General features: G+C 33.5%; 1 long non-coding RNA gene across 1 annotated transcript in view; it reads right to left on the bottom strand.

Annotated features, from left to right (window-relative positions):
• The window catches only part of LOC144378980 (uncharacterized), a 42,290-nt gene extending 22,731 nt beyond the window's left edge, over nucleotides 1-19,559 (bottom strand). Inside the window, exons 1-2 of the long non-coding RNA XR_013440944.1 lie at nucleotides 19,333-19,559; nucleotides 18,278-18,319 (exon numbers count right to left, since the gene is read on the bottom strand). This is a non-coding gene — a long non-coding RNA (uncharacterized LOC144378980). The remainder of the gene's footprint in view (nucleotides 1-18,277; nucleotides 18,320-19,332) is intronic.
• Nucleotides 19,560-21,181: the final 1,622 nt, after the last annotated feature.

Genomic DNA, 21,181 nt, shown 5'->3' with positions numbered 1-21,181 from the left:
AATCCCTATCAAAATACCATCAAGTTTTTTCACAGAAATGGAACAAATAATCCTAAAATTTGTATGGAACCAGAAAAGACCCCGAATAGCCAGAGGAATGTTGAAAAAGAAAAGCAAAGCTGGCGGCATCACAATTCCGGACTTCCAGCTCTATTACAAAGCTGTCATCAAGACAGTATGGTACTGGCACAAAAACAGACACACAGATCAATAGAACAGAATAGAGAGCCCAGAAATGGACCCTCAACTCTAGGGTCAACTAATCTTCGACAAAGCAGGAAAGAATGTCCAATGGAAAAAAGACAGTCTCTTCAACAAATGGTGTTGGGAAAATTGGACAGCCACATGCAGAAGAATGAAACTGGACCATTTCCTTACACCACACACAAAAATAGACTCAAAATGGTGAAAGACCTAAATGTGAGACAGGAATCTATCAAAATCCTTGATGAGAACACAGGCAGCAACCTCTTTGACCTCAGCCACAGCAACTTCTTAGAAACATCGCCAAAGGCAAGGGAAGCAAGGACAAAAATGAACTATTGGGACTTCATCAAGATAAAAAGCTTTTGCACAGCAAAGGAAACAGTCAACAAAACCAAAAGACATCCGACAGAATGGGAGAAGATATTTGCAAATGGCATATCAGATGAAGGGCTAGTATCCAAAATCTATAAAGAACTTCTTAAACTCAACACCCAAAGAACAAATGATCCAATCAAGAAATGGGCAGAAGACATGAACAGATATTTTTCCAAAGAAGACATCCAAATGGCCAACAGACACATGAAAAAGTGTTCAACATCGCTCGGCATCAGGGAAATCCAAATCAAAACCTCAATGAGATACCACCTCACACCAGTCAGAATGGCTAAAATTAACAAGTCAGGAAATGACAGATGTTGGCAGGGATGCGGAGAAAGGGGAACCCTCCTACACCGTTGGTCGGATTGCAAGCTGGTTTAGCCACTCTGGAAAACAGTACGGAGGTTCCTCAAAAAGTTGAAAATGGAGCTACCCTACGATCCAGCAATTGCTCTACTGGGTATTTACCCCAAAGATACAAATGTAGTGATCGGAAGGGTAGCCAAACTATGGAAACAGCCAAAGATGTCCATCAACAGATAAATGGATAAAGAAGATATATATAGGGGCGTCTGGGTGGCTCAGTTGGTTAAGCGGCTGCCTTCGGCTCAGGTCATGATCCTGGGGTCCTGGGATCGAGCCCCACGTCTGGCTCCCTGCTCAGCAGAGAGCCTGCTTCTCCCTCTCCCTCTGCCTGCCACTCTGCCTACTTGTGCTCTCTCTTTATCTCTCTGTCAAATAAATAAATAAAATCTTTAAAAAAAAAAAAAAGAAGATACACACACACACACACACACACACACACACACACACACACACTGGAATATTATGCAGCCATCATAAAAAAACGAAATCTTGCCACTTGCAATGACGTGGATGGAACTAGAAGGTATTATGCTAAATGAAATAAGTCAGTCAGAGAAAGACAAGTATCATATGATCTCACTAATATGAGGAATTTGAGAAACAAGACAGAGGATCATAGGGGAAGGGAGGAAAAAATGAAACAAGATGAAACCAGAGAGGAAGACAAACCATAAGAGACTCTTAATCTCAGGAAACAAACTGAGGTTTGCTGGAGTGGTGGGGGGTGGGAGGGATGGGGGGGTCTGGGTGATGGACATTGGGGAGGGTATGTACTATGGTGAGCGCTGTGAATTGTGCAAGACTGATGAATTACAGACCTGTACCTCTGAAACAAATAATACATTATATGTTAAAAAAAAAAAAAAGAAGATAGTAGGAAGGGAAAAATGAAGGGGGAGGAAATCGGGGGGGTGACGAACCATGAGAGACTATGGACTCTGAGAAACAAACTGAGGGTTTTAGAGGGGAGGGGGGTGGGAGGATGTGTTAGCCCGATGATGGGTATTAAGGAGGGCACGTATTTCATGGACCACTGGGTGTTATAGGCAAACAATGAATCATGGAACACTACATGAAAAACTAATGATGTAATGTATGGTGACTAACATAATAAAATTAATAATTAAAAAAAAAGAAAACTGCATTGACAAAGTTAATTTCTGTTCGTTCTTTCTATTATAACCACCAGAGGTGATCATTATTAAAAAATATGTAAACATTTCTGGTGTTTTCTATGACTATACCACCATATAGGTTTTGAGCTTATTATATTTATTCTGGTTTTCATATGTTTAAAAATTATAATCATACTACATAGGATGACTTGTACCACTGTATTTTTTCAATGTGTATTTATTTCAAAGGAAGTATTTTTGATGAGTATACTTAATAATCAATTAATAACTGTCTTTTAAAATTTTTAGTAGCTTGGGGGCTCCTGGGTGGCTCAGCCAGTTAAGCGTCTGCCTTCAGCTCAGGTCATGATCCCAGGGTCCTGGGATTGAGCCCCATGTCAGGCTCTCTGCTCAGCGGGGAGCCTGCTTCTCTCTTTCCCTCTGCAGCTCTCCCTGTTTGTGCACCAGCTCTCTCTCTCTCTCTCCCTGTCAAATAAATAAAATCTTAAAAAAAATTAGTAGCTGAATAATATTTCATAGCATGGAGAATCAACAATTGATGGAACTATCTCCTATAATGGATATTTTTTCTAGGTTTGTTTAAATATTGTAAATAGTGATAAAATAAATATTATTAAACATATCTTATTTTTTGGTGCATTTGTTTATATAAGAGGGATACCAAAAGTTAACTTTTACAATCAAAAATTCATAATTTTTTAAAAATGTTATTTAGTTGAGAGCGAGTGAGAGAGTGCATGAGCAGAGGGGCAAAGGGAGATGGAGAAGCAGACTCCCTTCTGAGCAGAGAGCCCAATATGGGGCTGGATCCCAGGACCCTGGGATCAGGACCTGAGCCAAAGGCAGATGGTTAACTGACTGAGCCACTCAGGTGCCCCTAGATTAATAATTTTTAAAGTATAATTAATACTGTAAAATAATATTCCAAGAACATTATAGCAATAAATAATCCTCCTAGCAATATACAAACATGACTGTATCTATATGCTCTCACCCTCATTAGTTATTAACTCACCTTAAAATATTTGATTATTTAACCAATGAAAACAATTTTTACATGGAAATATAAAATATATTCCAAATGGTTTGAGTCAACCTTGGATGCAAATATAATTGAAAGTATATGTTGAGTTTCTATTCATGTAACTCCATTGCAGTTCTGAGTAACAATCAAAGCTTATTGTAGTTATTGAGATATTTTTACTAGAAAGATTGTTGACAAAAAGCACTTGGTTAAACATAATGGATAAGTTTAATACAGATTCACTTTGCTAGCAGTATAAATGGACTAGCCAAATAAGGTAAAAGTTCTGTTATCTTTGCACATTCCATATCTCACCAAGAATTGAGATTCCTGGGCCATTTGTTTGCAAATATTCTCCTGTGAACTTTACTTGCAATGGATTTATTGTAATCCACTATGCAAAGCAATTCTTAGATTTGAGATTATGATTACTACAATAGCTATATACACGTTTGCATTGAACTTTTTAGAGAAAATTGAATTATTCATCAATGTTGTTATATTAAACCTACTAACAATGACTGATTTTTTATAATTTATTCACTGGTATTCAAACTATGTAGATATCTTTAGAGTAGAAAAATCATTTTTAAGCTTTTCTTTATTACTAGATTTCTGAAAGATAAAGTATGTTTGGAATAAAATTATTTTACATAAAGTAAAATATCACTTTTTGATAATATAAATGAGGCAATGTTTACCTTTTAGTTTTTTAAATATTTTCATTTGTTTCTAATAATTGTCTGTTTAACATTTTGCCTACATTTTATGTAATATTTTTTGTGTGGATATTAATTTTTGTATTGGGATATTAACCCTTTGTCCAGGTTATATATCATAATAATTTCCTTTGGAGTATAATCTATTTACTGATTTTGTTTTGGTCTTCTTCCATGCAGAAAAAAAATCAATAATGTATTCTTTTATGGCTTTTATATTTCTTGCATCCCTTAACTGGGCCTTCACTGGAAACAGTCACATAAAGTCTTCTCAATTTTTTTCTAAAAGGTTACAGTTTTGCAAATAGTCTTATAAATGAAACTATGAAATATTAGAAAAATTAAGAAGAATTTATGTAACTAGGTCCAGTGAAAACTAGAATATCAGTGGAAAATAATGTTAGCTGAATTAGTCACAATTGATGAAATTATGGAAAAAAAACTAAGGTATACACAGTTATGTATATGAAATATGTTTAGGGTTACCTTGATTTTATAATGGGAATTAATGTTATTACACTAGCATTATTTTGAATCTAAATATATTTTGTTTTATTTAAAAAATCAATTGAAAATTCTCAGAAATGTATTCTTCCTTTTGAACTTATGAATCATTTTTACCAATTCCAAGAAACCATTTGAGAATTATGATTGTAGTTTCCATAAATTTCTATAATTTAAAATAATTTCTATTTCTATATTGTCTTTAAATCCAAGAAAATTGCATACCTCTTCATATAATTCAAGGATCCCTAGTTATTTTAATAAGTTTTATAGTTGTGTATAGAGGCCCTGAATATATAATTTTTCCTATTTTACATTTTTCCACTATCGTAGAAGGGATTTAAAAATTATTTCTAGTTGTTGGTACTATCATAAAGTAGAATGCTTGTGTTTTGTAACATGTTATTTTCTGTTTCCTATATTTGGCTACTAGGACACAAGACTGAAGTTAAAGACACAGTAATTACCCTACATCTTGAAGAGAGCCCATTCATGTGGGAACTACCCTCCTCCACACTTATTAAAAGTGTTTCCCTAAACATCATCATCCTTGAAGGATTTAGTTAAATGATAGCCAAAATAATAGTCATCCCTCTACTTTTTCTGATTTTAATCATTGGGACTTTATTGTTTTATTAATTACTAGACTGATTTGGGCTGAAATAACTAGTTTTATTATATTTAGTTTGTTTATTTCTTGTTCACTTAAATTGAGATTAGGAATGACTACCAATTATTTTGTAGGATTTGTTAGCATCCTGTGGAACAACCATACAGTTTTATATACTTTGTGTATTTGTGTATTTGTGTATACTCTGTGTATTTCCTAAATTGAAACAGCCTTGCTCTGCTGTAATGAAAATTACTTGATCATAACGCATATTCTAAGAATATGCTTTTGAATTTAAATCTTATTTAATCATGTCTTCTTTATAACTATTATATCTAGGAAAATTTTTATCAACATATCATGTTTAGATGTTTTGACATTAAATGTAATATTTACCTTTGTTTTTCACATCAGCTAAGAAGGAGCCATCTTTTTTCCAACTCAATAGAAATTTTTAAAAAAAGTTTTAAATAATGAAAGAATTTTTGTGTTAGGTCTAAAGAAAGATGTCTTAAGGTGAAACACTATATATGTCATGGGCTAATTTATATCATCCCCAAAATTCATATGTTGAAGTACTAACCTTCAGTATCTCAGAATGTAACTGTATCTGGAGATAGAGTCTTTAATAAGGTAATTAGGTTAACATGAGGTTATTAGAGTAGGTCCTCATCCGGGATGACTAGCACCCTCATAGATTAGGACACAGATTGGGACACAGACACACAGGCAAGACCATGTGAAGACACAGGGAAAGAAAAACAATCTACAAAGGGGAGATACATCAGAAGAAACCAACCCTTGTCATACCTTGATCTCTGACTTTTAGCCTTCCAGAATCACGAGAAAATATATTAAAGTTGTTTAAGCTTCATGGTCTGTGGTATTTTTTTGTGGCAGCCCTAGAAAAATAATACAATATAATACACTGTTTAAATTTAAACATTAATTTAAATTTAAGCATTAATTTATTTTTGATCCATTGGATATCTAAAATGACAATTTTTGGGGCGCCTGGGTGGCTCAGTCGTTAAGTGTCTGCTTTCGGCTCAGGTCATGATCCCGGGGTCCTGGGATCGAGCCCCGCATCGGGCTCCCTGCTCAGCAGGAAGCCTGCTTCTCCCTCTCCCACTGCCCCTGCTTGTGTTCTCTCTCTCGCTGTGTCTCTCTCTGTCAAATAAATAAAATCTTAAAAAAAAAAAAAAAGACAATTTTTATCAAAAATGTATGATTTTTTGAAAAGTTTTATTTTTTATTTTTTTTAAGATTTTATTTATTTATTTGAGACAGAGAGAAAGAGAGAGAGCACATGAGAGGGGGGAGGGTCAGAGGGAGAAGCAGGCTCCTTGCTGAGCAGGGAGCCGGATGCGGGACTCCATCCAGGGACTCCAGGATCATGACCTGAGCCGAAGGCAGTTGCTTAACCAACTGAGCCACCCAGGCGCCCCCAAAAAAGTTTTAGATTCATAACAAAATTAAGGGGATGACACAGAGATTTCCATATAATCTCTGCCCCCTACATGCATAATTTCCTCAATAATCAACATCTCCTATCAGAATGGTACAATTGATGAAACTATATTGACAAATCGTGATCCCTAAAAGTCCATAGTTCTCATTAAAGTTTATGCTTGGTTTCATATATGGATTTGGACAAATGTATAATGACATGTATTCATCATTATGATATCATATACAGTATTTTCAGTCTTAAAAACCCTCTGTGTTCTGTTTATTCATCTCTCCCCCTGCTCCAACCCCTGTCAATCACTGATGTTTTCACAGTCTCCAAAGTTTGCCTTTTCTAGAATGTCATATAGTTGGAATCATACAATACGTAGATTTTAAGATTAGCTTCTTTCCCTTAGCATATGAATTTAAGTTTCTTCCATGTTTTTCATGGCTTGCTAGCTTATTTCTTTTTAGCCCTGAATGATATGCCATTGTCTGAATGTAGCATAGTTTATTTATCCATTCACCTACTGAAGGGCATCTTGGTAGTTTCCAAGTTTCTCCAATTATGAATAAAGCTACTATAAACATCCATGTGCTGGTTTGTTTGTAGACATTAAGTTATCAAGCCCTTTGAGTAAATACCAAGGACCATGATTACTAGATCATATGGCAAGAGTATGATTAGTTTTGTAAGAAACCATCAAACTGTCTTCCAAAAAGTGGCTTGTACAATTCTGCAACCCCACCACCAATGAGTGAGGGTTCCTGTCACTTTACATCCTCAACAGCTTTCGGTGTTGTCAGTGTTCTCGAATTTGGCCATTCTAACAGGTGTGTAGCAGTATCTCATAACTGTTTTAATTTGCATTTCCTTGATGACATATGATATGGGGCATCTTTTTATATCCTTATTTGCATCTTAACCAAACAAAGCCATTTTAAAAACCATAGCCAACACATAGGCCATGATAACACAACTCAACTCCACTGTGCTGTATCACAATTTTCTAAGACTCAACAGCAGAAATAAATGCGGTCTATAAATTAAAGAATTTCAAAGTCCTCACCTCACACTTTTGCACAGCAGAAAAGACAAAGGATGATCCTATTTTGTAGAGAATTTCTGCTACTCTCTACCACTTTTTCCTTGTTTTCATTGGCATGGCACCAACCTCATTTTCTGTTTCAAAAGGGCCTTAAGTTGACTGTCTCCAATTACCCCAGAAGTAACCATTCTTCTTAACATCTTCCCCATTCTGCTAAACCAATGAGTTTTCATTTTTCAAGCGAGTAATTTAGAAAAAAATAAAATGTAATCTGGAAAATATGAAACTCATGTGAGAATCTCTGGCTTTTAGAGTTGCCTTTTAATTTTTTTTATTGCAACTCTCTCATGGATTTGTTTCCTTTAACAACAACAACAAAAAATCAAATTAGCTTATTGAACCAGTTCCTATGATTTACTTTTTGGGAGAAGCAATAGATAACCAGTTTTAAAAAATATGGCTAATACCTTGAAAACTATAATAGCAATTCAAGAAAGATATCTGCAGCTAATTTTGAAGATAACAACTACAAGCTTAAATGGTTGCTTACATTTTCTTTATAGAATGTTGGGCAGAGACCTTGTCTTTTTCATCTTGTCTTCTTAACTGATTCTAATGCAGTGGCTTGCACATTGTAATTGCCCAATAAATATTTCTAGAATTAAATTGAAAATTTTATCACTTTAAATGACTCTTCTTGACACATTCTGGCCAGTGCTGAGTTTAATAAACTAAACATTACCTCAAACATAAATGTTGGAAATAACATTTCAAACTTAAACTGAATTTGACATATTGAGATACTGTTTTTAGAATTGTGTTTACAACATCATAACTTTGTTATAGGCAATCAATCTTATGACTTTTATGAAAGAACATATTTATCATCTAAATGCTGTTTAATCAGAAATATCCTGGTTTGGCATCAGACTGGTTCACAGAATGATTGAGCAGTTGTTAGGATTCTGTCAAGCCAAATAAAATAAATAAATTCTTAAAAATATGAAATACTTAAAATATTAATGTATCTTATGCTTTTAATTTGGAGTATTCAGAGTTTAAACTGCACTTCAAAAGCTACTTAAAGCATATGTGATGATTTGACTGTTCAGATATAAGTAGAAGATAGCCGATGGCAATAACACCAAGATGTGTGACTCTGGTGCACTTAAATTTATTTCATTCTTATTTATTGAAATGATTTTTATCATTTGATTTAGTGTATATAAATTATGTTTAAAGTCACATTTATCCATCTAAAATAAATAAGCAAAAAAGTGTGTTTGGATAAGTCTATTTTGAATTTCTATACTATTTTTTCTCTAAGGGAAGAAGCTGCTTTACCTTAAATAAAATAACAAATGAAAAATATCTGCTCTGGTGAATTAAGTAATGAGGTCTAGGAAATCATTTAATTCTTATCTATTTCAGCAATGATTCTCAAATACTGGGAGGAACTTATCTAAGATCTGCTCATCAAAATCATTTGAAGGCATTATTTTCTTTCAAATTATACATAGAATATTCTGATCTATCTTCTCTTTCTTCAGGGAGAAAATGAAACACAGGCTTATCTTTGAAAACCCAAAGTGTTCTCTGGAAAGTCTCCAATACCTAAGACAGAGCATTTCTCTGGGGCTTCTTGCTCCTTCCTATCTATCTCTTCCTCCTTTTTCTCTTAACCATCTCCGTTTGTTTAGGTATTTTACTTTTAGCCCAACACTGCCCATCCGTGATTCTTCATTATGACCTATTTGGTCCATCCACAGCTCACTGCTGATGGTAAGCCTCTTTGTGTTGCTTAGTTTAAATTCTCAGGAGATAGGATCTGGTGGGTTGTCTTCTGCTATGCCGTAGGTTATTATGGAATGCCTAAGATGTATTTGCCAAAGGCGAGGTCTAATCATCTGTGTCTGGAGAGCGTTCATATGGTATGCAGGACAACCTCTTTTTTTTTTTTTTTTCTTTTTCAAGTTTTTATTGAGTTCCAGTTAGTTCACACACAGTGTAATATTAGTTTCAGGTGTAGAATTTAGTGATTCATCACTTACATACAACAACCAGTGCTCATCACAACAAGTGCCCTCCTTAAAGCTTCTTTGGGCAGGGCACATGTCACAAACTACATCTATTACAATCCAAGTATTTTGAGTTTGGTCAGCAAAAATTTACCAAGTGCCTACTACATATAATATACTCTGCTGAGGGATGGTAAATAAAGAGTATAATATATAAGGTCTCTATTGTGAGATTACAGTAAAATTGGGAGGACTGAATGCATCTATAAAATCCTGGAGAGTGACAGAAAATATTATATTTAAATATATAATATTTTTACATATTTGATGACTAAATGATTTAGGGATTCAGAAGTGAAAATTATGTCATTGTAGACAGTGTATGCTCAGGAAAGACCTATTTGAAGGGGTAAGATGTAGGCTGAAACTTTATCAATCAGAGATAGTTGCCTTTCATTCAGAGTAACTGATGGAGCAAAGGTTCTGAAGAGTCTTTAAAATGCACCCTTTTTCTTTAGGACTTCCATTGTATGTCTTATATGACAAAAATTCCATGAACTGTTCACTTAAACTATGATTTGATTTTGCATGTTTTTTTTTTTTTTTCCTTTTCCCGTTCCATTAACATCACAAACTCCTTATTAAGGGATTAATTCCGTGCTTCTTTAAGATCTCAAAGTAATCAGCTTGGTACCAAGAACCGCACCTGTATTCAGTCAGTATTGAAGTATTTTCTCACTAGTGCAATTTAACACAGAATCAAGAAATGTACTTAAAATATATAAAGCTTAAAAAAAGTGTTTTAGGGATGCCTGGGTGGCTCAGTCGGTTAAACATCTTCCTTCAGCTCAGGTCATGATCCCAGAGTCTCCTGAGATAGAGCCCTCTGCATCAGGCTCCCTGTTCAGCGGGGAGTCTGCTTTTCCCTCTCCTTCTGCTCTTCCCAGTCCCCAGCCCCTCTCCTGCTCTCTCTCTCTGGCTCACTCTCCCTCTCAAATACATAAATAAAATCTTTTAAAAAAAGTGTTCTAACTTCACATTTTCTGACTTTACCTACCTGACTCATAAAACAGGGACCTAAAAGTCCAGTCAGTTATAATGAATCTAACATCCCGTAAGAAATAAGCCTAGTACTTTTCTATGTCAACATATTTGAACTAAACAGTATTCTATTTCCTGTCCCCTCAGCAGAATTTGTTGTATAAGCTCTCAACAGAGGATATTTTTTTGAATTTTAAATATAAAGCATTTTTCTTAAATATGATATAGACTTAATTTTGTGACATTTCAATGTTAAGTCACATTTGAAAGACAAAAACCTGCATATTTTCCAGCTTGAGAAAAGCCTTTTACTTTATCTATTTTATAAAATAGGTTTAATTAATAAAGCCAACTTCTTTTTTGTTTCTCCATCCCATAATTTTGAAAGGATATAAAGTATATATAGATGTCTTTGTTATTTCCTCAATGTTGCCATTTTAATGATATCATTTTTTTACCCTTCAAAATTTACTTTTTCCCTAGAATAAATATTGAAATATGAAATGCTGATGTTACTATATTGCCAAAAAGGCCCAGCAGATCTGGGAAGCAGTCCAAAGTGCTTCAGAATGACTTTTGTGCCAAACTAAGGCTTTTTACCTGAAGCCATCAGTTTCTGGAGAAGAAAAAAAAATTCATCTTTGAAGATAATTCGGGTACATTATGAAATGATTAAACTCTTGTGGGTACAATTGAATATGCCACCTCAGTTTTATCACCACCAAAAACATCATTCTACCACTCCCTGAATATTCAGGCAATTGTGATTCAGGACCACTTCTCAGAAATTCGCAAATTCTTACAGAGCTTGCCCCACTCTCTCCTTGTGGCTAAGACAGCACCACACAAAGGAAGGGAAAAATTGAGGCAATTGATTTAAAATCAGAAAGGCTGATTCCTAGTCAGTGTATGGGAATTAATTGGCAAAGGTTAAAAAATGAAATTATGGGGTAGAGGTTAATTACTCTTAAATTAAGTCCAGTACATCCTGAAGTCCAGCTGACTGCAATCATGGACAATTGTTATTTAACTTGATTATAATTTTTAAAATGCTTCAAAGTGGCACAGATTTCAAATGGCAAAAGAGAAATCATTGAAAAATAAGATTAATTCTATCTCTGAGTGTACATGAATACAATAAGTTCAGTTGCATTCCTAATATGAGTAGCTTGTAGCTCTTGACTGTTCAGTTCTTTTCCCATTTATGTTACATTTTCTTTTGGTAGGGATATTGTCCTTCCTTTCACAAATCAAACATCTATTTTATCAATTTTTTAGTGAAATTTTCCTTTTTAAGATCTTCGGAACTCCAGAAGCTGTCAATAACTATATCATCTGAGCCTTTTACTTCTTTAGTGAAATTGAAATGCTCAATGACTTTTGACATCCAGGTAGGATTAGGAATGCCTTTAAATGGCACCAGAGTTTATAATAGTATATTGCCAATTAAAATCCAGTAAAAGTCAAATCATGCCTTAAGGATTTGTTAAGGGGGTATTTATGAAAAGTGCAAAAAATATATTTCCCAACCTTGCCACTGAAATCAGGTGCCCCTGAATAAATACCGTTTTGGTAAATATCATGTCTCAGGACATTGCTGAACAAAGACTAATTAATTGCATTTACATAGGACAGGCCTCTCCAGAGTGGTGCAGTCAGCACCACTGAATAGTTCTATCTTGCAGGACAGGAATTAACTTGAACAAATGATCAACTATGAATGGCTGGCACCAAGATTCTGAGGCCAAATATGAACAATAGCATTTTACATTGAGAAACTACACAAAGAAACTGAATCAGGGTTTAGATGACAATAATAAACGATTGTGACCTGGAATATAAAGGCAAGGCTGTAAACCGAGAAGCATGCTTAGGAACTAGAAAAATAAGAATTAGATTAAATACTGTATGATAAATAGATAAGGAGAGCACTTCAGAATGAACATCATGAGTTGTAAGAGAAAACTGGGGTGGTGCTGGCACACTAAAACACACATGTACAATATCCAGTTGAAGGACTAAAAACTGGAAGGAAAGCATAAATGAGTGAAGTTTTTAAACAAATTCCAGGACTTTCAAAAGCCTGTGGGATTGTATCAAAAAAGAAAGGGTAAAAAAAAAAAAAAAGACAATTCCCCAGAGATAAGTAAGATTCTTCATAAGGGGAACACCAAAGGTATTTTAAATGAGGGACCATTCACCATAAAGAAAGTCAGAACTTAGACATTACAAAATCCTTAGAGTAATTCATCAAGGGACCAAATTTCAATTTGATGACAATATGTTCTTCCAAAAAAAAGTGGGAGAAAGAAAAGCAAGGCAAAGTAGTACAACTCTATTCAACAGTAAATACCCAGTATTTCACAATTCCTAGAGAAATGTCCTTTTCACTATACAAGGGGTTCCAGAGTTCCGTCTATTCTCTGTTGAAGCCACCTGCCAGCAAGCCTGGTCTTATCCACATCTTCCTGAAGGCACTGCCCACGCTTGACAGAAAAAATCTCCTTCAGATATCTAAATAAATTGGGTTTGTGTTTTTATCTGTAAATGTGAAGGGACAATCCAGAAATACTAGACAATTTAAGAAACCCAAAAACATAAAGAAGGATCAAGATGAAGCAATGGAACAGCTGGATTTGATATCCATCATAAAAGATCAGGGTGCTATAAAAAAAGAAGGGAGTAGAAAAATTTTCCATGAAAGAGAGCATGGATTAATAAAATTAATAAAATGATACTGAAATAAATAATCCAGGAATGAGCTAACTAATAGATTAAGATAAAGATTAAAGATGTCTTACCAAAAATATGATATTTTGAACATAAAGTCTAGAAAATTTCTCAGGACATAGAGGACATACACAGGAGGTACAATAATATCCTAACCAATGTTTTGAATGTTTGAAGAAAAGATTTAACAATCTTTTATTCTCTATCGCTTTCATGATGTATGAATTTACATATATATATGTATGTATGTGTACATATATGTATATGTATGTATGTGTACATATATATAACTATATATGCATATGTCAGGTATATAGTTACTTTCAATCACTGCCTAATATCTATTGGTCATATTAGAATCCATTCTCAGGGGCGCCTTGGTGGCTCAGTTGGTTAATCATCTGCCTTCGGCTCAGATGATCTCGGAGTCCCAGGATCCAGCTCTGTGTTGGGCTCCCTGCTCAGTGGGGAGTCTGCTTCTCCCTCTCCCTCTGCCCCCCGCATTCATACTCTTTCTCTCTGGCACATGCAAGCTCTCTTTTTCTCTCTGAAGTAAATAAATAAAATCTTAAATACATATATATATAGTTTCTCTTTTTGTTTTATTTTTCCCCTTACAAATTAACCTGCCATGAATATTTTGTGCAGGTATTGATTCTGTTCGTTCTTGTAAGAAGGATTTCCAAATTTTTCAAGTAGGAATAAAATGACAAAGAGGCATTTAAAATATAATTTGAATAAATATTGTCAGGTTATCCTTTAAAAACGTGCTTTGTTTCCACCAATATCAATCAGAGCTGAATATCATTACTATTTATGTTTTTAATTATTGACCATTTAAAAGGTGGAAAAATAATTTCCCATTGTATTTTATGCACACTCAAAATCATTGTTTTATTTTTCTTTCTAAAACAATTAGTGAGGTAATATGTCATTTAACATGTTGATGACAATTACTTTCTCCTTTTGTTTACCTTGTTCATAAATGTTGCTTATTTTTTCTCCTCATACTTTTGTCTTCATCATTTTATCTTTTTGTAGCGGCAATCTGTATCATAGTGATAGCAAGCCTTTTTTATAAGACTGGTAAATAAATAAACTCAGTCTATCATGTAACTTTTTCAACATTTTATGATATGTTTTTTATCAGTAACTGTCTAGTAGGTTTGGAATCACATTCATGCAAAATAGTCAAACTTTAATTTGAGCGGTTTTTCCCCTATACATAATGTCTAATAAATCAGAGGTGAACCTATTTGCTAAATTGGTCATATATGTAGTGTTAGAGCTAAAGAAAAGTGCATATCCTTCATTCAACGAATTCTCAACAAACCTCAGGTGTTTGTAATACCTGGACTTCTCCAAGAAAAACAAACAAAATATTCATCTAAATTTCAGATTCTTGTATAAATAAATTCTTTTAAATAGGAAAAGTCAATTGTGCATCAAGTAAACATTTTTGTTATTTTAGTATTTATTTCTAGTACTAAAGATAGAAGGAAAAAAGTTCTATTAATAGCACACATTTTGTCATGTGTGAGAAGGTTAAAACATTAAACTATTTCCAGTTTTTAAGGAATGTCATCATCTGTTGTTTCTATTTCAAAGTAACTTATTTCACCACAAGCGAAGTGCTAGAAATTATAGCAGAACATTTAGGAACAGATTCTGGCTAACTTCTTTTAAATAAAAAGCTAGCCAAAGGCAAATTGAATGCTTGATGGGTTTAAAATAATAAAGTTTTAGAGGAAATATATTTTGATACTTGAGAGCATTGTTTACAGTACAGTCTATAGACCAACAGCACCAATATGACCTGAGAAATTTTTAGAAATGCAAATTCATTTTTTTAAAGGTTTATTTATTTATTTTTACAGAAAAAGAGTGTGTGGGGGAGAGGGGCAACGGGAGAGGGACAGAGAGTTTCAAGCTGACGCCATGCTGAGCACTGAGCAGACATGGGGGCTCTATCCTATGACCCTGAGATCACAACCTGAGATGAAACCAAGAGTTGGACACCTAGCTGACTATGCCACGCAGGCACCAGCCCCCCTTCTTTTTTAGAAATGCAAATTTTGGGACAACACTTCAGGTGCGCAGAGTCAACTAGGGGTAGAGTCCATCAATCTGTAAATTAACAAATCCTCCAGGAGTTTCTCATGCAGTTTAATTTTTGACAACCACTGCGCTACACCTCTTAGGAGTTTTCAATTGGCCTAGAACTCAGGGATTGTGTGTGTGTGTATTATATATACTATTTTTATTATAAGTAGCTAGTTTATATGAGCAATTTATGTGACTACATAATTTTATTATAATATCTGCTGTAGCATGAGTGACGAGTTAAAAAGAATAGAAGAAAACTAATAAAGCAGCTATTATACTAGTATGAGGGAAATTGTGGAAGTGAATGGAAAGGAGATAACAGATTTTTGAGATATTTAAAAATTTTAGACTCATCTTAAAATTAGATCTATTTCCTAAGCTTTAACAGTCCTTAATGGAAACTAAGATAACCAAAGTCCAAATATGATTTTCTCAAGAAAAGCCATATATAATGTGCGTATATATAATTTTCATTTACTTCTTTTTTTTTTAAAGACTTTTAAAGATTTTATTTATTTATTTATTTGAGAGAGTGAGAATGAGAGAGAGAGAGAGAGAGAGAGCACATGAGAGGGGGAAGGTCAGAGGGAGAAGCAGACGCCCTGCTGAGCAGGGAGCCCGACGTGGGACTCAATCCCGGGACTCCAGGATCATGACCTGAGCTGAAGGCAGTCGCTTAACCGACTGAGCCACCCAGGCACCCCCATTTATTTTTTTTATTTTTTTATTTTTTTAAAGATTTTATTTACTTATTTGACAGAGTGAGAGATAGCGAGAGCAGGAACACAAGCAGGGGGAGCGGGAGAGGGAGAAGCAGGCTTCCCGCCGAGCAGGGAGCCTGATGTGGGACTCGATCCCAGGACCCCGGGATCATGACCTGAGCCGAAGGCAGACGCTTAACGACTGAGCCACCCAGGCGCCCCAGGCACCCCCATTTACTTCTAATGTTTATATAAGCAGCATTCTGTTCCTCCTTACTTATCATACCATGTCCAGCTATCCACGTGTGGTCTTAGTTTTTCTTATAAAACTGTAAATACTGCTTAATAAATTTGTAAGAATTGCAACATTTTAACCTGCATATCTTAATTTTTCACAAATATTCAATATGAAAGTAGTTATTCCCTTACAGAGTTGTTGGAATTTTGATAGGAGATAATGCAGGCAAAGATGCACTCGATTCCTGAATTCTTCACTTTTCCTCATCTCCCTGACCCCCTTTACTGAAAGCTAATATATTGTATATATAATTACATGATAAAAGATAAAAGCATGTGAAAACTAATTGATTCACTTACTGACATGCAGGGAATATAAACTTTCATAACTAATGCCAAAACAGAAAATAAACACATGCCAAAGGTAACTAAATTTATTAAGTTCATTGCAGAGCCATACTTTATCTTGAGCGAGGTAGGGTATGCTGGACAGGTACAACTGAACAACAAATACATCCTGGCCTCAGTTGTTGTATCAATACTTTTTTATGGAAATTTCTCAACCTGGCTTTTAAACAGCTATTGGAAAGTTATTGATCCCACCTATATATTATTAAATATATTTCAGAGAAACAAAAAAGTTCTACAAAGCCAAAAACCAATTATTTAATGAGGAAATATTCATGACAAATATTCAGTAAGAAAATTATAAATTAGAACAAACATTCCACATTATAGTAGATCTGTATTATATCTCATTTAAAATTTTTGAAAACATTATGATTTGGAAGACATGGAGTTATTTTAATGTTTTTTAATGAATTCTAATGTCTTTAAATCTAATGTGTCTTTATCATTGTATATTGCCATGAGAAAAGTGTCTGGCAAGCAGTCGACAGAGATTTTTATGCTATAGTATGAAAGAAGCAAAGAAGCCAAGAAAAACGTGCCTAATAAGCTCAGCAGAGCTTAATCAGTCTCAAATAACTGAAGGAAAATGTAGTTTAAGGTCTGCCATGAAGGAGGATCCCTAGTAAAAATATTATGCTCCCAGAGTGGAAGCCCACATGGCTACACCTTGAGGGTAGGGAGGAACTAAACAGGGATAGACCAAGCATCATATCTAGACATAGTCTGCAAGTCTAAAGGAACTAATCTTTTACTTATTGAGATTATTATTGTAAAACTTAAAACACTAGCAAAAGAAACATAAATAATATTATTAATGACTCATTCGTGTGGTAAGGAAAAGTAATCAACTGAAAATATTAAATTGTATTTCACTTTGATTGCTGTACCAGATTTTGTATTATTCTTGAAATGATAATTATTTTTAGTTGGCATCTTTTTTCCTTGTGAAAGTAAAACAGAAGATATTTGTTCTGAGGAGAATGACTTAAGGCACTAAGAAAATAAGTTTATTGTCAAAATTATAAAATATAGAGTTTTATAGTTTAATCTGGCCTATATCAGTCTCTTGTTATGAAATAGACCGCCTTCTTTTTTCCTGTTATTATAGTAATGTGAAACAAGTTCTTTAAAATTGAATGGGTGTTATACACAAACAATGAATCATGGAACACTGCATCTAAAACTAATGATGTAATGTATGGGGATTAACATAACAATAAAAAAACTAATGATGTGATGTATGGTGATTAACATGACATAATAATTAAAAAAATTGAATGAACAGTCCATATAACAGATAAATGGAAACATTCCCTGTACTTTTAATTTATAGATTTCATTTATCATTTGATTAATCAAGCTTTTTAAAAGTTTTGATTATGTTTATTCAATTGCAGGAGGAAAATTAAATATATGAATCCCATCTCCTTTCCCCATAGTATTTCCTCATCATAAGGGGTAAATTTTTGTTCAATATAAGTGCAATCACACCACTGTGCCCATTAAAATAGTGGAAATTGCTCATCCAATTTGCCATTGACCAATTGAAAATTTTCCCCATAAGGGTAATGAAATACATAAAACTTACCATAGGAGATAAACTCAGTCTGCATTTCTAGACATTTGGCACCTGAAAGAAAGAAAGAAAGAAAGAAAGAAAGAAAGAAAGAAAAATGATCTTTTAAAACCATTTAACGTATAACTTGAATATTCCAAGAGAGTATTTAATAAAATGTTATGCAGATAGAAAAGGAAGAAAAGTAAAGTTTGAAACACAGAATAATGTAGATAAAAAAAGAAATAAATTATCAAACCTCGGAGTAAAAAACAACATAAAATTGCCAAATCACATGCACAAGATCATTTATTTTATAATTTCCTTGGCTGGAGCTTTCCAACTTAATGTATTTTTTTTCCTTATTCAAAGAAAGAATGGAATGTCTAGAATAAAAGTACTGTAAGACATTACCCATACACACAGGGATTGCAGGATTTAAAAAAATGATATAATACTTTATTTAGAGACAATACAAAAACAATTGCAATTGTTTATAGATTTCTTCAAATTCATCTGTCTCAAAAACTGAGCATTTCCTATTTAGTTTCCTAGCACAATACAATAAAACATTAAAATGATAACCAGAATTTTAATTAGTTACCATTATCTGGAAATGAGTTAAAATTTAAAGTAAGTGGAGCCAGTTTTTTTCCTCAAACTTCTGTTAGCTCTCCTTGTCCCTTCTAACTTTTTTTCCAAAAATGAAAGTTTATATATTTATACCTTAAAGATACACAGCTTTTTGTCTGTCAATTATACCTCAATAAAGCCTTAAAAAATAAAAAGGAATATATTTGGAGCAAAAATTATCTATATTTTACCTAATTTCATGCATATTATAGTTTAAAAATGTCAAGGAAGTACAATTTGTTCCACTTTTTATCGACCTTCTGCTCAACTATTGTCATTTATTTTTGTTGTTATTGCTAGTATTGAGGGCCTCATGTATTTCCAATAACTCAGCATTTGTTTGTATGTTTGTTTCCTCAAATTTCTAAATGTGTGGTGTCATTTGAATACTTCTCCTTTGCAACCTCACTGACACTAAGTGAGTCCAGAATCTCATCTTGTCACACCTATTATACCTGTTAACAGAATTGCCTCTGTGCATGTTCTTGTTTTTCCAACCATCTTTTCCATCAAAATCAATTAACTTTTAAAGCACAGTGTAAATCACTGAGTCTTTCCTGTTGGGAAAAAAAAAAAAAAAAACTTCATTATACTATATGACCTACAATTTATGTAAATACACCTCAGTTGGGCCTTGCAATCTACTTTTCAAACTCATTTTCTACTATGAATTCCCATGCACATCCCCACCCCAGGTTTTCCATTTTCTACTAAAATTCATGACTGTGTTGGAATCCAAGATTCATTCTTTTCCTCAGCCTGAGATGTTCTTCCTTTATTTTTCCTCAGAATTATACACATCTTTAATAGCCATGTTACAAGTTCTATAAAATGTTTTTTAAAGAACTTAGTACTTAAAAAGAGAAAGGCTACTTCAGAGAGTTAAGCTTTTCTGTGCCTATGGAGAACAGAACTGTGTTTTATGGCATGCAAGAGCATTACATACCACCATCTACCAATACCCCCAAGGAAGAAATACTTCACTGGCTATCTTATCAATTAAAACTCCAGTTTCATAAATGTTTTTAACCTTTAGAATATGTTCTCCTTTCAGAAATGAAGATTAAAAAATAAAACATTGTCTTCCTAAATGTCATTCAATTTTGCCATACCAATTACATATGATAATCAAATATAAGATAGTAAGTATAATTAATGCCTTCTCATTCAACCTTTAGTAATTATTTTTATAACTAGAGGCTTTGACTTCCTTATGTATGCTTAAGAGATGTCAAGAATATATTTTAATATTAATTAGAGCCAACAAAAAAATCAAAATAAGCTCAATTTAATTAAGCTGACTCTACAACCTAATCCAATGGAGTTACCATTAAAAAGTAAATTTTACCCTGATTAAACATGTGGTACTAAACTGTATCATTAGTCCTATGTGTATGTTCCTTGAGAATAGGTGTGATGTGTGCTACTCATTAATTATACAGTAAGCCAATTTTGAAAATGAGGAGACAGACAGGAGTGAGAACATATTCTGAATAAGAAAAATCCTTTTTCCATCAGTCTAAGAAACAATATAGCATTAGTATCAACCATAACCTTTCTTGGCTTACTATCAATGCATTACATGTTAAGAGTTTCATGGCATATACAATGCATTTTTATGTATCCTAAAAGCATTCGCTTTGAAGTTATCTTCAAATCATCATGATTATAATATATTAAGGTCAACAAACAAAGCAAGTTATAACAAAATTATTTCATTTTTTACAGGTTAACAAGTATATAGATTTATATATTTATAATAATAAGTGCATTATAAATAATATATTAGATCTAATATTTTCTTGTAGTTTTCTTCTAAAAAGTCATTCTTTAAAAATAATTGAACATCAATTATTCTGCTCATTTTATTCATGAGGACTAATGGGACTTTGATCCTATAATTTTGTTTCTGAAAGGAACTTTTTATCATCTTTTTATATCATCAGCTATACTGACTGTATAATAGAGATTATTATTAAACTCAGTATTTCCTGAGATCACTTATTCTCTAAAAGTTTTCCAAAACTGCCTTCATCTTAAGAAGTAAAGCATTTCATTCTAAATCCCCTGATGAGTCTCCTTCTTGGGTATAATCATCAACAACTGACACCTCAGTGGTTCTTCTGTTGCCTTAATAATATTATTTCATTTCCAGCATTGGTATCAGAGAACAACTTTTGCAGCATTTGATGCCATTTTTATTATATTTAGCTGCAATGAAGAGCCTCTTGGATTTTTGTGAGTTCTTTACATTGAGTCTAAGTCTAAGCAAAACAAAAACAAAAAACTTCTTAAACATGTTTT

The sequence above is a fragment of the Halichoerus grypus genome, chromosome 9 (genome assembly GCF_964656455.1).
Source record: "Halichoerus grypus chromosome 9, mHalGry1.hap1.1, whole genome shotgun sequence".
NCBI lineage: Eukaryota > Metazoa > Chordata > Mammalia > Carnivora > Phocidae > Halichoerus > Halichoerus grypus.
This window is presented reverse-complemented; position numbering and strand designations above follow the sequence as displayed.